Below are 21,837 nucleotides of genomic sequence, written 5' to 3' on the forward strand. Positions count from 1 at the left end.
GGGTTAACTTGATCGAGTTAACCTGACCCTGCATTATTTAACCAACCCTATCCCTTGGTTGACCCAAGGTCAAATACATCTAACTATGGTTAGCTCAGCACCTGAGTTAGGTTGAGCCCTATCTGCCACTTGTCAACAAGGTGACCAACCCTGTTGGTGATAAGACTAGCGTGGCCGCTTGCCACGTGTCATTTTTGGAGAAGCCAGAATGTTTTTAGATTCCGATGGAATCGAGAAGATTCCATTAAGGTCATCCTTTTGGCTATGGAGCCTGGGAAGCCGCAGAGGCTTGTTCCTGTTGCAAAGTCATCTGCATACAACAGATACTAGTAGAGGCTTGTTGCGTTGGAGGTTTGAAGACCCATATGGCTGTGTGGAGCTTGTCGTTGCTAGAGGCAGAAGCTTGTTTGTGTGACGGCCGGATGCTACAAGTGTTTCTTGAAAGCTCCCTGCAAGCTCCTAGCTTTGGAGATGGACTATGAATTGGCTGAGTTCAGCGCTCGTTGGAGACCCATCCGTTGGTGGCTTGAAATGCTGTTGATACGATGATTGGAATGGTTCCTAGATGGCGGATTATGGCAAACCACTTCTAGAGAAAGCTTCCAGCAGCAGATGTCATCTCTTGCCGAGGTCTTGGTAGTTTGCTCAAGCTTGTAATGGTAGATGATCGACTAGAATAGCCGGGTGGCATAGTTTGAGATATCATCAGCAGAGGGTCGTTGCTGGTGATCAGTCGTCGCTCAAGAGCCGAGGAGTTCATTGATGGCATTTGGAGAGATCTCGTTGGTGACGACTGGCTATGCAAGGAGCTTTGGATGGAAAGGAGTTGTTGCATAGATGGAGCCTATGTGCTGGTGTTGTGGTTGATGATGACGGGTGCTAGCATTGTGGAAGTCGACAGCTATGTCTACTCTGTGTAGCAGTTCTTCATGGGCTAGAGGCTATGAAAGCTGGGATTTGAAGGGAGCCTTGTTGGTCGGCTGAGTCATAGGAGCTGACTGGTCCTTGAATAGCCCAAACTACAGCAAAGTAGAGTACCAAAAAGTGCAGTGCCTCGCACTAAGCTTGACTGCCATGGGAAGCAAAACTACACAAGATGAATCGAAAAGGAATGGACCTCAACCAGCCTTGAAAACTAGAGATATCCTTCTCCCTCACACCTAAAATGAGCATAATTAAAGCTCCATGAAGCGGAATCAAGAGCTTTTAGATCCGAATCGGAGAGGGAAATGAACTCTACAAGAAGAGCTAAAAAGTGAAATGAACTCTACAAGAAGAATGGAAGTTTTCTATCACTCATTGGAAGTGAAAGAACTCTCAATCGCTCTCGATCTCTCAATCTCTCACAAAGAAATCACTCAACCTCACATAGACGGAAACCTCTCTCAATGAACGGAAATTTCTCCACGGAAGTGAACTCTCACAAGAACACTCGATAACTCTCAATCTCACAATCTCTCTCACACTCTCAAGAATTGCAATGCCTCAGTGGAAGGCAAGGGAGCTCTAATCCCATGACAAAATATGAATAGGGGAGAGGAGAAGAGTGAAGATGAGGAGAGAGGGCACAGCTAGAGAGCACGCCACAAATGACTAATTATACACTAGATTTAGTTGAAAAAATAGAATATATACAAACCCATTTAGGGTTAGGGTTAGGGGTCTAACCCTTTCCTTTATAGCACTCTATAAGGTTAGTGCTATGCACATATGATCACGTGATGGTGCTATGCACACATGATCACATGATGTTGAGCATGAACTCTCAACATGCCTTTAGGTTGAGCCTACATGGCAAGGTAGGCTAGTGATACAAGGTTTTTAATCCTGAAGAGAAAATAAATTCGGTTACACTGTGAAAATCATTTATAGGAAGGGGTTTGGCCCCAATGGATCCAAATAGAGCTCTATTAATCAACTATATGAGGCTAAGCCAAAGGAGACCGAGTCCCTTCATGATTATATTACCAATATCAAGCACTTGAACTCATGCTGTGAGCCTTACAAGAGGATAAGCAATGCGCCACGATTGCCATGCTTCTCCTAGGTCCATGGGACTCCAAGCCCTATGATCATTTCTTTATGATGAATCCCACATCGTTTGAGCTGTGCAATAAAACTATTGTATGCCTAGTTGACAATAGGAGGAGAAGGCTCAAGGACAAAAGACCCAATTCATCTCATTGAAGGTATCTCAAACCTTGAAGACAACCAACTCCAGTGAAGCTAAGGAAACAGCCCACCCACCCAAGGGCATGAACATGGAAGAATTATAAATCAACACAATAATTTACACTTTAGTAAGTGAAACAATTTAAATTTCTACTAATCATAAAATCAACCAATAAACTACATAAGTACCTAAACATCATCTTAGCTAAAAGAAACTTTGTAAGAGGATACCACACCTCCTCTCCACCATGTTTCTTCTCTTTCTCCTTTTTATTTGCTCATGCACAACTTCTATGTCGTTGCGTGAAAGTTTACTTGTGAAATACGTCATGTCACATTCACAAAGTTTCCTCAAACAAAAGAGTATATCTTTGAAGGTGGTTTTCACCACACCAACATCATTGAACCTGTCACAACACATAGAAAACTTAAAAACATATTCTCAAAAAATATATCAAAAGGAAAAAAAAAGTAAATATTATTTAAGACTTATCACAAATCTATGAAGAAATTACATAGTCATTAATTTGATTGAGTGCTCCAATTAGGCAAACCTCGTCATCTCTATTTGGGGCAATGAAGGAAGACTGAAAACAACACATGCATCCTCTTGTCAAAAGAAAAATTTTCATCTATCTCCTTTGTCCATCCTGCTAGTCTATGATTATCATCCCAACAAATGACCATCTTACCACTGAGGTCACTCCACTCATCATTGCTTCAGACCTCTATTTCAAATTCACCATTCACTTCTTTCCATATTGCATCCCATTTGGCCTTTTCATCCTTTGTAACTGAAATATGAGCCCCATCCATTGTTTCCATAGACAAAATAAAGCAACCCTTCTCTTCAATATAATCATCCTTTCTCAATGTGAAACCCATCTCTCTTGATTGTTTACCCACAGTTCTTATTTTTTTATTTAATTTAATACGACACAAGGGAATCTTAGGAGGAAGAGTTCTCCTAACAACTCTTATTCTCTCCAATGTGCTCTGAAGAATTTCTTGTGAAAACTCAATTGACACAATGAGTTCTTCATCATCTTTCTCTTGTTCCTCAATTTTCTTCGATTTCACCTTCACCTTTGTTTTCAAAAATGTTTCTTTAGACTGATCACCAACATCAATATCCTCACTTAATTCACAATCATCATGACTTATCTCATTCATAATCTCTTTTTCAGCGATTTGCACACCTCTATTAGTTCTCTATTAGTTGATGTTTTCCTAAAACAAGGCTTATAGTACATCCCACATAGCTCAACTTATGTGTTTTTTGCAATGGATTTTGTCAATACCATTATTTGATGAATGTAAAATAGATAACAATCAGTCTTCTCACTACATTTAAAAACTAGTATGTAAAGTACATTAGAATCAAAGTATTGAAATACCTAAAAACGTATCACCATTGGTAGAATAATCCACATGCATGTAGCTTTTTCTATAAGCAAATAGCTGCATAAAACAAGAATACATAGATTAGCTCGATATATGCACATTTTGCAATAAGAGACCCAAATTTTTTGATGGCCGCATTGTAATGTTCTTCCGGAGACGGGGATGGTGAGGTAGTTCTGACGAACTGGTAATTTTCTATAAGGAAGTCACGTTGCAAGGAAGTATTGAGGGAGAGGAGGCTGCAAGATGCATGAGCTCAACTCCAATGCTCTAATTTTTTTGCCCCTCATAGTCCTTGCAATGAATGCTCTTAGACTCCTCTAGAATGTCACCTACCATCGCTTTGGATTTTGGTGGCGCCATCTCTACACTGTCTCTACACCATCGATGGTGGCAAGCAGGCTATTATATTTGATCGGTTTTGTGGTGCCTTAGAGAAGACCATTAGAGAGCGCACCCATTTTCTCATCCCTTGGCTACAACGGCCTTTCCTTTTTGACATCTGGACTCATGCTCATGCCGTTCTCTTCCATTATGGGGACCAAGGACTTGCAAATGTTGAACCTAAGTCTCCATGTTCTTTATCGACCTGATGTTGATATGCTTCATGATATCTTCAAGAGGTTGGCTCCTCCAACTATGTTGGCATGGTCATGACTGTGTGAATGGGCATTGGGTATTGCTCTCATGGTTTTTGCTCATGGTGACTGAGTTGTAGGCTCTTTAGATGAGCACGTGCCTCAGTGATGTATTTTGTTGTATTTCCAAATATATACATGCAACGAAAGGCAAGGGGGAGTGTTTTACTCCTAAGGGGGAGTGCTTTGCGAGAGAGTGCAACTAAGATCTTATTTAACAAACTATTCAAAAAATGATCATATTAAAAAACGAGTTTGACAAACTATGACTTCAAAAAATTGTCACATTAGAAACGGTCTCTTTTACTATTTCAAACCTTAAATTGAATGGTTGAGAGATATCGTTCTTCCTTTCTTGCTATTTTAGAAGGTTGAAACGATAGTTGTTGAAACGATAATTATTGTCGAGCTATTTTGTCTTCCTGTCCTTGGCTAAGTACTTGGAATCTTTTTGAAGAATAGATAGACACACTAGCATGGCTTCCAATTCCAAGTTCATGAAATTTTATTGCAAGGACAATGATGAGCGATTACAAATGAAGCTTCACTTTAGATGTTGTAGAATCTCACATGAAAAGATATGCCAGTATTTCAGTTTACGAAAAGGTTCTTTCGGATGATAATAGAGGGACAAAATGTAATGAAGAAAGAAGAGTTCCTGTTTTGCTTCTTAGCAATGGAACCATGGTGTATGACCTTGGTAGATGCAAACTATGGTATCTTTATAGAAATCTTGGAGGCTAGTAAAGAGAATTCTACTAGAGACACACTAAGAGACGGCAATGTCATGGCAAGTCAAACAAGTACACCCAACATCCCATTGCACAAAGTCAAAGCAAATAGAAATGGCTTTTCAATGTGTGAAAATGCTAGTTTGAGAGAGGAGGTTATGAGAGTTGCTCCAATGTCTATTATTGCTAAATACATGTAGCAAGCTGATGAGCATCACTATGTCAAAGATTTACCTTCTTACTCCAATGGGAATATCATCTTTGAGTTTCCTCTTGTAGATGTGAATATGAGTGGAATGGATGGGATGCAACAGGTATATGATCCACACACTTGGTCAAGAACCAACCCCACTTCTATTGCAGCATTGTAGAAAACTGCAAAGGTTAGAGTCAATCATTGCAGTGGGTCTTTTGAATGCACCAATCCATTGTGTGTTTATCTCCTAAGACACAGTAGATAAAATATTCTTGAGTGGAGAGGCAGAATCATAAATGTGCTTGAGATAGTAGAAGTTGATGTTGAGTATGGTAGTCTTGAATGTTTGTATTGTGAAGAACAACCAGCTTGTGTGTCTCGATGTTCTGCAAAAAACTATTACTGTGAGCCAGAAGGTGTAGGTTTCACAAGGTTAGCAATACATGTTGGATACCATGATCATCCTTTTTGTCATGTTGAAAGTAGACAACAATTGGAAAAAGCACGCGTAAAATGGTACAAGAGAAAGTGTTGCATATGAAAAATGTTGGTGCAAGAAGAGTGGAGAAAGAATTGGCCAAGGAAATCATTTCAAATAATCTTTTGTCTGCAACTAAGGTTCCTGATGTGTCCACTACAATGTCAATGGACATGTGGGAAAACCTCCTTCAACAACTCCAAGCTGCCACTAACCAAAGGAGGTTAGTCTTGCTTTCTTTAGAAAAATTATTTTGGCTTTTTGGCATTTGGAAAATTTGAATGACTATTGGAATGGATATCATGCTTAGGTTCTGAAGATGGATATAGGAGGCACTATCGTCATGACAAGCACAACAAGATTCATTATAGTGTATCATTTACTTGAAAGAACATGTAAGATATGAGTTTTTTCAAGGGTGTTTGTTTCCTAGTGAATCCATGGATGAATTGCTATGTGATGAAAATGTCAAGTAAAGGTAGAAGTTCAGGAGTTGATCTAGTGAACGGGATGCATCTTGGTGGTGACCTTGAAAAGTCTTGGGTGCATTTTGATCATGTTCTCGGGGGGTTCACTACCTAGAAACCCTACGTATCACGTGCATTCAAGGTGTATTTAAAAAACCCCTTAACTAAAAATTTCCTCGGGGGGGTCACTATGTATAAACCCTCTATACCACGTGCGTTCAAGGCATATTTCTAAAATCCCTTATCTGTAAATTTTTCATTAATAAAATATACCCCTTTTCTATACAAATCTATAAATTTTTTCCAAAACTATTTTAAATAGTCCCTTATGTATATTTATTTCTGTAAATTTTAGAAATAAAAAATATCCTTCTGTTGAACTCACGTGATAGGGTTACATATGATGAGTGACCCCCCTGAGAAAATTTCCCCCTAATAAAAACACCCCTCTTTACTTATGAACTAAGTGATTTTTTTCTAAACTTTAATTTAAAAACCCCTCTTGTTATTGTAAACCTATTAAAATTTTCCAAAAAGTTAAATTTAAATACCCGTCCTTTTGAATGCACATGGTACACTAAAATTTTATGAGGTGAACCCCCCGAGATCATGTTCAATGAGTGCATGGTTGGACGACAATGGCAGATCATGTCTATGATCCCAGGTATAACTAAATAGTTGTAAGTTATGCATTTGTGTAGTATATTACAAAAAGAATTTCTGTGTGAAATCTTAAAGAGAATGAGAACTTGGTATTGTAGTGTGTGGGAATTGTTTAACCATTGCCACCTGTGAGTTTAAGAAGGAGGATCCAGAGGCTCAAGTTCTATTTTAGAGAATGATAAATGAGGTTATGAGAAAATGGGGATTTGATGAAGCCGAGTTCTTTGGGTTTATGGTTGATGTGGCCCAAGCAAATTTGCAAGCAGTTTGTATTGTCTATAATGGTGGGCCAGAAAATGTTATGGAAGGATGAGAGTGGTCATGTATTTTCCATTGGGAACAAGGTCTCTAAAGGATAACAAACAAATACATATATAAAAAGTTTAGGGAAGCTACACAAGAGCAATCACGAATCATTAGAACATGGTGGAGAATAACCATGCAAGTTCAAAAGACATTCCATTCTTGGATCAATGGATGTCATGGTGGGAGGACAAGGTCACTCATTGGGATAGCTTCATGGTTGAGGCAAGTGTTTTAACTGTGAAAGATTATCATTAATTACTTGATTAAAATTGAAAGTTTGTTATGTCAAAGAAAATTCTTTATTGATTAGAACTTATTTGTAGATCATGGACAAAGAAAATTCTTTATTGATTAGAACTTATTTGCAGATCATGGACACATAGTCACTTGCCAATACTCCATGGAAAAACTTGGCAGAGTCAAAGCATGGGAGTTGGTTATATAAGGCAAATCCCATTATATGATGCCTGAGTTGGGGACTTAACAACTGCATTGTTACAAATTGCAAGGTGTGAGCAACATGCACAAGGATTGCATATCGGATTGGGTCCTTCTTTGGAGAACTTGCTTCACCACATAGGCCACACAAGATCAACTTACATTAGCCTTCACTTGCCGTTAGAGTTGCAAATTCTGCAGTCGGTGCAGCTAGAATATGCAGTGATCAACAACATCTCCAAGGGGATGTGGAGAGTGTTCAATAAAAGAAAAGGCTACGAGAGCCCTTAGGTATGAATGAGTCTCACCGCCACCATGATTTTGAATATGGGATTCAAGCTAGGAGAGGTCCACACACATCTACTGAAAGAGTTCTAGATTTTGAAGAGAGTCTAGACATTCCTCCATCAACCCCCCATGTCCAAACAATGCAATAGGACCATGACACATGTGTTCAGGTACAAGAAAAAGAAATTCATGATTTTTTTTTGGACCATTCGTAGGGTGGAGTGAGGCAGTGTGTTTCCAATCATGGATTTCAAGTTTGGGTCGTAAGTGTGGAAAACTAATTAATGAGAATAACATGCAAGAAAATCCTACCCCTTGCTTCAAGGCCTTGCTTCAAGGGTAGAATAAACCACATCCATGGTTAGAGAGTGCAATTTTTTTGGTTCGGTGGGGATGATGTGAGACATGCATGGTCACTAAGTAAAAACATTATTGGTGCTCCAATATCCCCTGAATAGTGGCAAGTGAAAATGGGAGTTAGCTTGACAAGTCCATAAATAAGGAACCCACAAAGATCTGGTTTTATTCTGGATGTTTCTAAGATTTTAGGCAACATTGCTACAAATGACACAATATCTAGTGGGGATCAAACTCCAAACCTCTCATGAAACATAACTCCTACAAGTAGTCATCATAAGCTGAAGCATAGGACAAGCATCTCAAAAGCAGCTGCAAATTGTATTGATCACTCTATACACATGGCAACTATTGTGACCCCTGGTCCAGAATGTGAATGAAGATGAAGAGTTCATGATTGAGAGATTTGAATCTGATCCTATGGGGAAGACATATATATTTATGCATTTGCAATGAACCATCATGCACTTGCAATGACTTCAAACAACATGCATCACAAGGCACATTTTTTCCATGCAAGCATATGTATGTCATTTACCTTCGCATCTTGGGCCAAAACATGGATTGCATGACAATCCACTAGCCTCGACTCACTGCGCTTTAGAGATCTTCCAGCTGTTGACTTCTCCTAGAGTCTACATCAACCCCCATAAAAGAATGTAGATTCAAGAGGCAGCTTGGGGCTGCATTCCATCCTTTGTGAATTTTGTCTTCAATAGAGAATCTTACATATTTTTGGATATTTGACAAAGTTTATAGTAGTTTTGGATTTTAGCTGAAGACATTCTATCATAAGCCATTTGGTATGTATTTTGTCCTTGTCATACAATTGCCTTAAATAAATTCAAATTTTGCATTGAATTTCACTATTCTATATATCTTTTTCTTCAAATAGAATTTGGAACATGTACCAGTTTCTTTGCACTATACTAATGTATATGCTTTTCCCTTTTCATCATACTTTATTTATTGAGACACAATCATCAATTCTTTTGCTACATATAGTAAGCTATTTTGTATTTCTTTTTGAGATGTGAGATGCTAGTGGAGACATGTAACAACTTCTCTTGAATGGTAATAAGAACCCTAATGCTACAGAGAAAAACTCAAAAACTCCACATGAAAAAACTCACCAAATAGAATATGCCCTTGCACTACGTTACAAAAAATAACTATGATTTGTTCATATTATTAGGACAAAGAACATTATAATTACTTGATTCAAAAGCCATAGTCTATCAATCCATAAGAAGTTAAGGTTTTCATGAGAAGGTAATGGGTATCCATCAATAAGAAGTTAAGTCTACATGAGATGATAATGAAAAAATGAGAAATTAAGTTTTGCATCAATCCATAAAAAGCTAGGACATGCTCTCTGGACCTCATTAGCTAAGTCATCTATGTAGCCTAGATGTCCACGATGCCTCTCCACCAAATGTGCTATCTCTTGCCATTTAGGTAGCCACATCTTCTGCATAGCAAGGAAGAACACTAAGTCCAATCAGTCAGTATCTAACCATGCTTAAATTATACATGTACATCAAACAAATTACTCACTAATAAAGAGGTGCATCAAAGTCATAGTCTATCTCCTCATCATCTATCATGAGAACTACTTGATTCACACTTGAAGGCCCTACCTCTAAGAAGTTGTCTCTAAGCATGCCTTCCACATGAGCAGGAGGAAGGAGAAGCAAAAGGGGGAGCAAGCATGAGCATGAGGGCAGAGGAGCATGGATGAGCATGAGGTAGGAGGAGGAGCATGAAAAAGTAGCAGGGGAGAGGAGGAGGAGGATGCATGTGGGAGGAGGGAGGAGGAGGCACCGTGTGGACGGAGGGAGGAGGAGGAGAAGGGAGGGAGGAGGGGGGAGGTAGGAGGAGGAGGAGGAGGAGGAATGGGATGTGTGGAAGAGAAGGAGGAGGGAGGAGGTAGGAGGGAGGCAAGGAGGTGGGGGGAGGATGAGGGAGAGAGAGGGAATTCAAATTCAAATTTGAAATTTTGATGGGAGGGTGGGGGGAGGAGGAGGGAGAGAGATGGAGTTCAAATTCAAATTTCAAATTTCAAAATTTTGAATTTTGAATTTTGAATTTGAGGGAGGAGGGAGAGGAAAGGAGGAGGAGGGAGAGAGAGGGAGTTCAAATTCAAAATTCAAATTTTGATGGGAGGGGGAGGATGGAGAGAGAGGGAGTTCAAATTCAAAATTCAAAATTTTGACTTTGGGAGAACTGCCTTCTCCTTATTGTAAGTGGTGGCCCCTTGCTAGTTATAAGAGGTGTAAGAGGTGGGCTCAACTATGCTTAACCCACCTAGGTAGGGGGGGTTAGGACTCCCTTAGACCCCACAATAGGGCTTTCATTAGGCCTAATCCATTTCTTAACCTATTCCTTATGAGGCCCTTTTGAGACCCCAATTCTCCCCTAATGAGAAAATATGATAGCCATGTTTGGATAGATGATATAACAAGTAACATGATAGGACTTGATGGTGTGGTTAGAATTCAAAGATGTGGTGGGCATTTGCGATGAAAAATTTGTTGGAGAGAACCAAAGAGGCCAATGAGAAGCATTGGCAAGGCAAACTATCACGAGTATGTCCTCAAAGGTCATATGTTGGCAAACACAGTACTCTTAAGTGTTTGCATTGTGGAGCTCATCCTTTTTACGAGCAAGAGTGCCCATCTATGCTATTCTTATGTTACCCACACTGCAAGGGTAATATACAATTTAAGAGGTGTGTTATACACTCAAGGTATCATTTTCATCTAGTTGGTGAAGGAAGTTCTAGAGATGATGCGAAGGAATTTAAGGCTAGGTCGATCGATCTCATAAAAAAGAAATGGGATGGGAAGACCTACGGCCTTGCAAAAGATTTTAGTTTTAAAAAAAATATTGGATGTCGTTATTCAAGATGATTCAAAATCCGAGTGATACTGAATTGACATCATTACTAGAGAAGATTACTTTGGATATGAGAAGGTATGTGCATACTTGTCCATTTAATGTGATTGAAAGTAGGCAATGTTTTCTTGAAAAATAAGTAATGGAATTTCGATGTTACATGTTCTTAACTCTAGGCTTGCACATTGGAAAAGGGAGGCCCAAATTGAAAGTGGATCATTTGTAGATGGTTATGATGCTCTTTCACAACTGAAAAGAAAGTGTGTATATGATTATTTTCGGAGCATGGTGTTCCTTGGTCAACTTGCATTTTCTTCATTTGAAAGATGTCATGGTTTGAAGATCTCTACCAAGGGCCATGGTAGTGGTGTTGATCTAGTGAACAAGATGAGGCCAGGTGGAGAGTTAGGATCATGCTAAGTTTGCTTTGATTTTGTCAAACTTATGCATGATTGGAATACAATGGCATGCCATGTTTACAACCCTTTCATGCAAGAGCTACAAACTATTACTATCAGGGATTTCAAGGTTGAGGATACAGAAGCGGGCAAATCCTTTTTTGGGAACTACTAAATAGAGTCATGGAGAAGGAGGGGTTCCCAAAGTCTCAATTTAAAGGGTTTATGGTGGCTGATGAGGCCTGGCTGATGAGGCATAAGAAAATTGGTATGCAATAGGTAGGTGCAGGAACACCTACCTTTCCCATCCTACCCTTGTGATCTATCAATTTGTGGCATTTGATTCCTTTGTCATGTAAGTATCCTTGACACCTCACCTCAGTACCTACATTAGTTCTTCTCATAGCCCACATATCTTGCATATTACCTCTTCTTTAGCATATTTATTTGTTTTCAAGATTGTGGGGTATTTGTTTTTCCCTTTCTTGGATGATTTACATACTAGTATTCTAGATAGTGTGAATAATTTGCATACATTGCTTCTAAGAGAGATTTTGATCGGTTCCTTCCCACAATCTTCAAATCATCCATACAATCTTGACCTCCAATAGCTGCATCTAGCTTGCTAGCCACCTCATTAGTAAGATCAGTGAACTTGTGTGAGTTGCTGCCTAAGTCCCCATAAGAGTGCCTTCGAGATAGCTTTTCCAAACTAGGTCCACAACCCGTGTAGTCCCTTTAGATATTCTGTGTATCTTGCAGTTTGTAGCAAAGCACTTGTCATATCTGTCTCGCAAACATTTTTTAATGTGACATATTTCACTCCATCATTAGATGCCAACCAACCTCCATGCACTGACTCTACAAGGTTTGCTTTAGGAACCAAGAACTTGTCAGATCCGCCCATGCCCTGTGTCATAGCATAGATTAGTTTCCAATAAACAACAAACAATAAAATTGTGAATGAAATAACAATAGAACTAGCTTGAGAATGTATTCTCCCCAATGAACTACTCTTGCATGCCACCACACAATCCATGTTTCTAGAATGGAAATGTCCTTCATATGTGCATGATGCTTAAACCACAAATGGAGGTTTTTCAACTCAATGTTTGTAGCTTCTTTATAAAGATCATTCTTCCACTATCTACACCTTAGCTTGAACTCCTCACAATCAAATGATGGAAGACAATTAGCATGGTTTTCCAAGCTTCTCTCCCAATGGAATAAGCAAGATCTCTATTTTCCTTTGAGCACCTTATTTGGGAGAATCAACACCAAAGAAGGCATTCAAAGGCAATCGATTTGGTTTTGGAGAGATAACATGGACCACACATAGACACCATCAAATTGCATTAAAGGAAAACCACCTGAGGTGCCTAGGAATTGGCCTATTGAGAAGGGGGCAAGCTTGGATGAGGAGGAAATGGGGTTATTAGTAGCTTGAGGATTTAGATTAAAGAAGCAATGCACTAGGGACAAATCTGGTGATTTAACAGGTACACTGAGCACAAGGGATGGCATGGTTGTGGAGTGGGTAAATGAGGTGACATGTGAAATGAGAACAAGGATAGCTAATTCTATTTCCTTGGAATGTGTTGTTCACAATGTTAATATAGTTGTCCCTAGAGAGCATATGGAGTACCTGGTTTCCACTCCAAGATCACATAGAAAAGGAAAAAAGTACAATGTTGTGGTTTCAGTGTTCCCTTCATTTGCATGTTTGAACTTTGTGGGCCATTCTCAAGGAGGAAAGGGATATATACCATGCACACATCTATATTACATATATATGCAATACATGGGTCTAGATGAGAAGATACATACGTTCATTCATGAGTCTGCACTAAGTAGCCAAGAAATCTACCAAGCTTTACCTACTTGCTGAGAAGGGCATTTATCTCCACATGTGGTTATAGCAAAGGGACTTGCATAGGTGCATACAGATATTAAATGACCACAATATGGCTTGTGTTGATTTTTTTGGTGCATTTTGATAGTCATCTACTTGACACAGTATATCTATACATATATTTGACAAAATATGAAGAGGGGAGAGGAGAAGAGTGGAGATGAGGAGAGAGGGCACAGCTAGAGAGCACACCACAAATGACTAACTGTACACTAGATCTAGTTGAAAAAATAGAATATATACAAACCCTTTTAGGGTTAGGGTTAGGGGATCTAACCCTTTCCTTTATAGCACTCTATAAGGTTAGTGCTATGCACATATGATCACATGATGGCGCTATGCACACATGATCACATGATGTTGAGCGTGAACTCTCAACGCCTTCCCTCAAGATCAACATCATGAAGTAGGCCTTCCCTCAAGATGATGATTCTGGGGAATCAAAGAAGGACTGAGCATTACATTCCATCACACCCCTTTAATGGGAATGTCCTTCCTCTGCATCAAACCAAGAGCTAGTCGGTGTTTCTCGAATAGCTCTTTACCGAGTGGTTTGGTAAAGATGTCTGCAACATTCTCTTTGCTATCACAATGCTGCAATGTGATGTCACCAAGTAACACTCTTTCTCTGATGAAGTGCTCTCTGACATCAATGTGCTTTGTCCTGGAGTGATATACTGGATTTTTGGCCAATCCATTGATTATCACAGTATATTGTTGTTGGCTTTGACTCATCAAAGTAATATGTTTCTGACAATAGTCTTCTGAGCCATATAGCCTCACATGCACCTGTAGTGAGTGCCCTATATTCTGCTTCAGTCGAAGACAAAGAAACAGTTGGTTGTTTGTTTGACAACCATGATATAGCACCTTGACCAAGGAAAAATGCATATCCCTATGTCGATCTCCTGGTCTCATGATCTCCAGCATAGTCACTGTCACAGTATCCATGCAACCATGGATGACTTCCTCTGTATTCTATCCCAAACTGTCTTGTACCTCTGATGTATCTCAAGACTCTTTTGGCTGCATTCCAGTGAGACTGTTTTGGATTTGCCATAAACTGTGCTAATGAGCTTACTGCATAACAAATATCTGGCCGTGTGATTGTCAGATATATAAGAGATCCAATGAGTTGCCTGTAGTATCTGTCATTGACTGTAGGCTTTTTTGAATCTTTAGTAAGTTTCAAACTCTCTTCCATGGGAGTGGCTGCAATCTTGCAATCTGCCATATGAAACTTCTTCAGGATACTGTCAACATACTTGAGCTGACTCATGAATGTGCTATCTGAATCTCTCCAGAACTCAATTCCAAGACAATAGTGCATAAGTCCAAGATCTTTCATGTCGAACTCTGTAGATAAGTCTTGTTTCAATTTTTTGATGAAGCTATCCTTGCTTCCTGTCACAATCAGATCATCTACGTACAAAAGTGCAATAGTAATGTCTTCCCCTTGAACTTTGTAGTAGAGAGTATGATCTGCATTGGACTTCATGTATCCCAGATCAGCAAAATACTTGTCAATTCTGTTGTACCAACTTCTGGGTGCTTGCTTTAAGCCGTAGAGACTTTTCTTGAGATGGCAAACCTTGTTCTCCTTTCCTGGTTCAACATAACCTGCTGGTTGTTGCATGTAGACTTCCTCGTCTAGATAACCATTGAGAAATGCATTCTTTACATCGAGCTGATACACATTCCATTTGCTGAGTGTCGCTAGTGATATCAAGAACCGTATGGAATCCATCTTTGCTACTGGAGCATAAGTCTCATCATAGTCTTGACCATATTGTTGTGCAAATCCTTTTGCAACTAATCTGGCTTTGTATCTCTGAATACTGCCACTTGGATTGTACTTCACTTTGTATACCCATTTGTTGGCTATGGCCTTCTTTCCTGGTGGAAGGTCGCATAATTCCCAAGTGTTATTTTTATACAAAGCATCCATTTCTTCATTCATAGCAGTTTGCCATTCTGGCTTGTCTACTACGTCTTCGAAGTACACTGGCTCTTCTGTAGCCATGATGGTAGTCATAAGAGCATAGTTGGTGGTTTCCACCTGAATTGCTTTGCCTTTCTGAGCATATGTCAATCTGGCTGGTGGTCTACTTTCCCTAGTAGACCGTCTGAGCTGCTGTGGTGCTGCTTGGGGTGTTGCGGGCAATTCTTGCTCTTCTTCATCAGCCTGTTCTGTAGATGACTGTGAAGACGATGCTTCTATCTCCTGTGTAGGTGAGGTTTTCCATTCTGATTCCTCATCGAAGATTACATCTCTGGAGATAATGACTTTGCGGTTGATGGGATCATACAATTTGTATGCTTTGCTTTCTTCATTGTAGCCAACCATGATGCATTTGCGTGACTTCGCATCCAATTTCCTGCGATGATCATCATGTATGTGGGCATATTCTATGCAACCAAATATGCGGAGATGCCCAATGCGTGGCTTGTGTCCAGTGAATGCTTCATAAGGAGTCATACCTTGTATCGGTTCAGTAGGAAGCCGATTAAGCAAGTAGTTTGCTGTAGCTATTGCTTCTGCCCAATACTGATTCGGAAGGTGCTTTTTACTATGCATTGCTCTAGCACTGTCTGCTAAAGTCCCATTCTTCCTTTCAGCTCTTGCATTCTGCTGAGGAGTATCTGCACATGTGAACTGTCTTCGAATGCCGTGATTTTTGCAAAAGTTCATGAATGCTGAAGACATGTATTCACCTCCTCTGTCTGATCTCATGACCTTGATCTTTCTGCCTGTTTGGTTTTCTACCATGGCTTTGAATTCTTGAAATCTGGCAAACACTTCAGATTTCTCTTTCAGAAAGTAGACCCAACAATATCTGCTATAGTCGTCGATGAAGGTCAAGTAGTAAAGTGAACCATTGATGCTGCGGGTGTGGGCATAACCCCATACATCTGTATGAATCAAATCAAGAATACCTCGTGCACGAGAGGTACTTTTGACAAAGTTGGTTCGCTTTTGTTTGCTGAAGTAGCATGCTTCACAAACCTTTCCAAGAAACTGTAGCTTCGGAATCCCAATTGCCATATTCTGATTCCTGAGATCTAACAAGTACTTGAAGTTGACATGACCATATCTCTTGTGCCATTTTGCAGATAGTGGCATCTGTTGCATTTGAGCTGACATGGCATGCTTGTCTGGTACTGTAGCTAGCATCCTGTATAAGCATCCTTCCTTGACACCTTTTGCTACTAGCTGACCTCTTTTGGATTTGTCTCTGATAGTGCATTCATCACCGTCGAAGATGACTTTGTAGTTGTGTTCCGTCATTTGACCTACTGACAAAAGGTTCTTGCTGAGCTTCGAAACATAGAGCACATCTTTGACTTATGCTTTTGTACCAGTGAAATTGTTCATAGGGATAACACCTGTCCCTTGAACTGGATTCGGTGTATTGTCTATGACATTCTTTTGTCCTTCTAATGGCTTCATTTCTGTGAACCATTCCTGATGATTTGTCATATGGGATGATGCACCGCTGTCGATGTACCAAGGATCCTGTTCCACTTGGTCGACTTGATAGCTGAAATCCTCTTTGGGATTGAAATCAGTGTTTAGGTGCATTGTTTAGGTGCATTGTATCAGTCTGATGCAATTCCTCACTTGCAAGAAACATATTTCCATGTTCATTTGCAAAATGACTGTGACTAGAATGTCCACCACGATGATTTCCTCTTCCTCGAGAATTCCCTCGATTACTGCTGGATTGACCGCCTTGGTCGTACTGCTTCTTGCAGCAATCTCTTTCATAGTGTCCAAACTTGTGACAGTAGTTGCACTGAATGTTTGACACATTGGTGGATGCATTCCCTCGTCCTTGGAATCTTCCTCGATTGGAATGATTTCCTCTTTGCTGATTTTGATGTTGCTGAGGATGCTGCTGATGCTGATGCTGTTGCTGATTCTGACTTTGATTTTGTTGATGATGACCACTTTTCTGATATGATCTACCTCTGTTTCTGCCTTTGCCTCTGCTTCTGTCTGAAGCTGTGAATGCCTGATCATTAGAATGACCTTTACGTGCTTGAATGGCCTGAGTCCTGAGTTCTTCACCAAGTAGAACTGACTGAAGTTCTTCCAGTGTTGGAATTTGCCGTTGGATGGCAATACTCTGGACTAGATTCTCATATCCTTCTCCTAGTCCATTCAGGATTACTTGAACCATTTCTGTGGGATTCATAGTCTCTCCTCTGCTGCTGCAAGTTGATTGTTGTAGTCTTTTATGCGGAGTGCATAAGCATGACCGGTTTCACTGCTGTTGTGAAAACTCTGGTTGATCTGGTTTCTCAAGGTGAGAATCTTGGATGTGTTCTTGGACTCGTAGAGAGCTGCGAACATATCCCATGCTTCTTTTGATGTCTTGACTGTGTTGAGTTGTCCTAGCATGACATCTTGCACATTCTGCTTGATCAGGTGATAGGCATACTTGTCTTTCTTATCCCATTCTGCTTGAGCTCAGGCAATGGCAGGATCTGCTACTGGTGTGGAAACTGATGGTGTAGATGTAGATCCCATTGTAGATTCCGTTACTGGTGATGTGACAACAGATGGAGTAGAGCTACTGGTGGTTGGATCGGCCAATGGTCTAGGTGTAGATCCATCAACATACTCCCATTTGTCCTGAAGCACAAGAATGGTCTCCATTCGGTATTTCCATGTACCGTAATTGGAGTTGTCTAACTTAGCAGATGCCTCCAGATTGAGGTTGCTAGTCGACATGGTGCAAGAAAATGTACTCAAAAAGTGTCCTGAAAAATCTCTGTATGAATCAACTGCAAATACACTGAAGATGCCAAGTGAAATCTCTGTACCGTCGATGAAGATAGAATTGCAGTATATAAAATCTGATCTGTGTTACAAGGCTTGTGGCAATGATGCCAGGAATAGCCAAGAGGCTTTACAAGGCTGAAAATGATGTGCACAATGCCGTGAGATAGCCGAATAGGCTTTACAATGGTGGCATGTGTGTGTGAAATCAAGTGATATCTGCCCACTGAATCAATCTGCAATGCCTCTGAACTCTGAAGTCTGCTCACTGAACTGATGAACGTAAGGTTTTAGGTAATGTAATGATGTGAAATCGGATGTGAGCGTATGGACTAGGTACTAGTCGGGAATTTCGGGCATGGCTTAGATTGGCAACTTGGGGAAATTCAAAGTGTCCCCTCTATGGCGATCTAGTCTACTCTGATCTAGATCTAAACCAACCGTCGATCGATGAAAGAGCAGCAAATAATTCCTTTTCTTTTGTTCTTTTTAAGTGCTGGGTCAGATGCGTCGATGTAGAGGCAAATGTGCGTGAAGGAAGTGGTTTTGTCGGCGAGGCTGAAATGTGAGTGTAACTTGCGCCAAAATGTGTGCGTGATGTGAGAGCGCGTAGAGCACAAAAAAACGAGCGACTTTCCTTTTTGGAGCACCCTCAAATTCTTCCTGGATCAAGAGATACGACTTGATCTAGGTGGAGGGGCAAAAGAAGTGCAAATGGTGCTCAATGATGATGTGTCACTGTGAGTCACATGCAGTGATGATGTGGCACTGTGCTTAGCAAGAGGTGTGCCTGTGAAGCTCTGTGCTGAGGTGGCAGGAGTGTGCACATGCAGTGTGTGCACAGTGTGTCTGGCAAGCGACTGTGCCTGCAAGGGTCAGTGCTGACTGGGCTGCTGAGGTGGCAATGCTGAGGTGGCATAGATGATATCAGCAAGGTGATGTGGCAATGCTGATGTGGCACAGGTGACGTGGCTGATTACGTGTCACTAATGACATGGCAGGTGATGTGGCAGTCAGTGATGACGTGGCTGCCGATGCTGATGTGGCAGATGATGTGGCACTTGGAGACAAGGTTGCCATGTGGCAGAGGATAAAGCTACACATGGCACATCCGGGTGCCTGATGACATGGCAAGTGGATAAGTATGTGACACGTGGCAGATAGATAGGGATGATGTGGCACTAGGCGGGCTTGATGATGTGGCTGATAGATAAGATAAGGTTGCCACATGTGCGCTTGGAGAAGCTCACGGAATCTGTTGAGATGCCGACGGAATCTTGAAGATTCCATCGACGTTTCCATTGGAGAGGCCGATTGGAGCTCTGTTGAAGAGGAAGCCCGTCGCTAGAGCATCGTTGGTGCTAGCTGTGTTGGCGCCATTTACGATGGCGAAGGAGCTGTCGATGGGCGGAGCTGCTGGTTGCGAAGTTGTAATCGATCGATAGGGATGATGTGGCACTAGGCGGGCTTGATGACGTGGCTGATAGATAAGATAAGGTTGCCACGTGTCGCTTGGAGAAGCTCACGGAATCTGTTGAGATGCCGACGGAATCTTGAAGATTCCGTCGTCGTTTCCGTTGGAGAGGCCGATTGGAGCTCTGTTGAAGAGGAAGCCCGTCGCTAGAGCATCGTTGGTGCTAGCTGTGTTGGCGCCGTTTACGATGGCAAAGGAGCTGTCGGTGGGCGGAGCTGCTAGTTGTGAAGCTGTAATCGGTCGATTGATGGAGGCCCTTCGTTGGAGGATCTCGTTGCATGCTGCTGTAGTCGTTCGGATGGAGGCTTGTAGGGGGCCGTTGATGGAGCTTGTTGTTATTTGCTGGTGCAAGCAATCGAGTAGACTACTAAGCCGCCTTGGAGGGCGACGTTCGAAAGGCTGAGCGATGGCTACGGCTTATGGAGCAGGAGTGTTGTTTGACAAAGGCGGCTACTGGAAGCATGCGGTGGAGAAGGCACGTCGATGAAGTCCGTCGGTGGCATTTGTAGTTGGAGAAAGGCTCGATGGGGAGGAGTGGAAGCTGCTGTTGGAGAGATTGCGGTGCTCGGTCGTTGCAACAGTGGTTTGGCAGATACGGGCTAAGGCCTGCATCCTCGGTATTCTGAAGACTGTTGATATTCCACTTGAGGCTATTGATGGTCGTGTTGAAGGCTCTGGCGGATGAAGCTGTGTGGACTTGGAGGAGTCGAAGCAATTGGAGCTCTCCAGTTACATGAGAGACTTGGAGTCTCATAGGACTTGAGCTCCAAACATAACTCTTTCTCTTCTCTCTTCGAAGAGAGATCTCACTAAAGCTTTACTTGTTCTTTGCAGAGATAAGACTCCCTATCTTTCCTTTCTTACTCCAAGTACAAAGGAAGCAGAACACTCTCTCTCACCGTAGATCTTTCAATCTCTCAAGAATAGAATTCTCTCACAGAAGAACGAAAATCTTTCACAAACTCTTGAAGGAGATGAACGGAAATATCTCACCAAATGGACGGAATTTTCTCTCAACGGAAGTGAAGGGAAAAATCTCACAATCACTCAAGAGAACTCTCAATCTCACAATCTCTCTCACACTCTCAAGAATCTCAATGCCTCAGTGGAAGGCAGAACCATGCTCTGATACCATGACAAAATATGAAGAGGGGAGAGGAGAAGAGTGGAGATGAGGAGAGAGGGCACAACTAGAGAGCACACCACAAATGACTAACTATACACTAGATTTAGTTGAAAAAATAGAATATATACAAACCCTTTTAGGGTTAGGGTTAGGGGATCTAACCCTTTCCTTTATAGCACTCTATAAGGTTAGTGCTATGCACATATGATCACATGATGGTGCTATGCACACATGATCACATGATGTTGAGCGTGAACTCTCAACAATATTAATAATATTTTGTTGGCCACGGTATTTTTGAGAGTTGTATATCAGCAGTGTCTTGCTCACCACATTATAGGTTCTGTTTTGTGGTCCTTTTATAGAAATTATCAATCTAATAAATGTACATTGGTGGTGGCTACAAGATCTTTCGATAGTTTTGGTAGCTTTTATAGCTCTAAAGTGGTGATTTTTTTTGTTTGATTTTCTTACTTAAATAATTATTAAAATATGCAAGAATTATGAGTATAACTACTCCATCCATGCACCATCCATGTCTCTGAATCCAATCTTCCTTAAATCTTAGACCATTTGACTATGAGTTGTTTGTTAAATGTTTGGAATAAGCACTATGTTTACTTAACTTTTTTGCACATGATGCTTATTGAAAAAATATAAATGTTGAAGATATCAAATTAGACATGACTAAAGGTCCACTGCTCATATTGCTCGTACATTTTTGCTCGAAAAATGCTCATCCCCTAAGAGCATGGGGGTGGGGGAGGGAGAGAGAAGAATGGAGGAGGAGAGGGAAAGGAGGAGTTGCAAGGTTGGAGGAAAGGGGAGAAGGAGGAAAGGTTAGGACATGCTTTTGGGCATGTAGTGCAAGGGAACATGGACACTTGGAGACAATTGCATGGAACACCAAGGTAGACCTCAACACAATGTCCCAAAGAGTGTAGGCTTCATTCCATTATGGGATATTTATACAAGTTGGGGAGCTTCTCTCTTTTCATGTAGGAATTGTAAGAGTTTCTCTCTCTACATGTAGAACTTGCATCTAGGATGTGCATATAGAAGTTGCATGTCGCATGTAGGATTTGCATGTAGGAACTACATGGAG

The sequence above is a fragment of the Dipteris shenzhenensis genome, chromosome 14 (assembly GCF_047967505.1).
Source record: "Dipteris shenzhenensis isolate YYH24624 ecotype China chromosome 14, Dip_SZ_1.0, whole genome shotgun sequence".
Lineage (NCBI taxonomy): Eukaryota > Viridiplantae > Streptophyta > Polypodiopsida > Gleicheniales > Dipteridaceae > Dipteris > Dipteris shenzhenensis.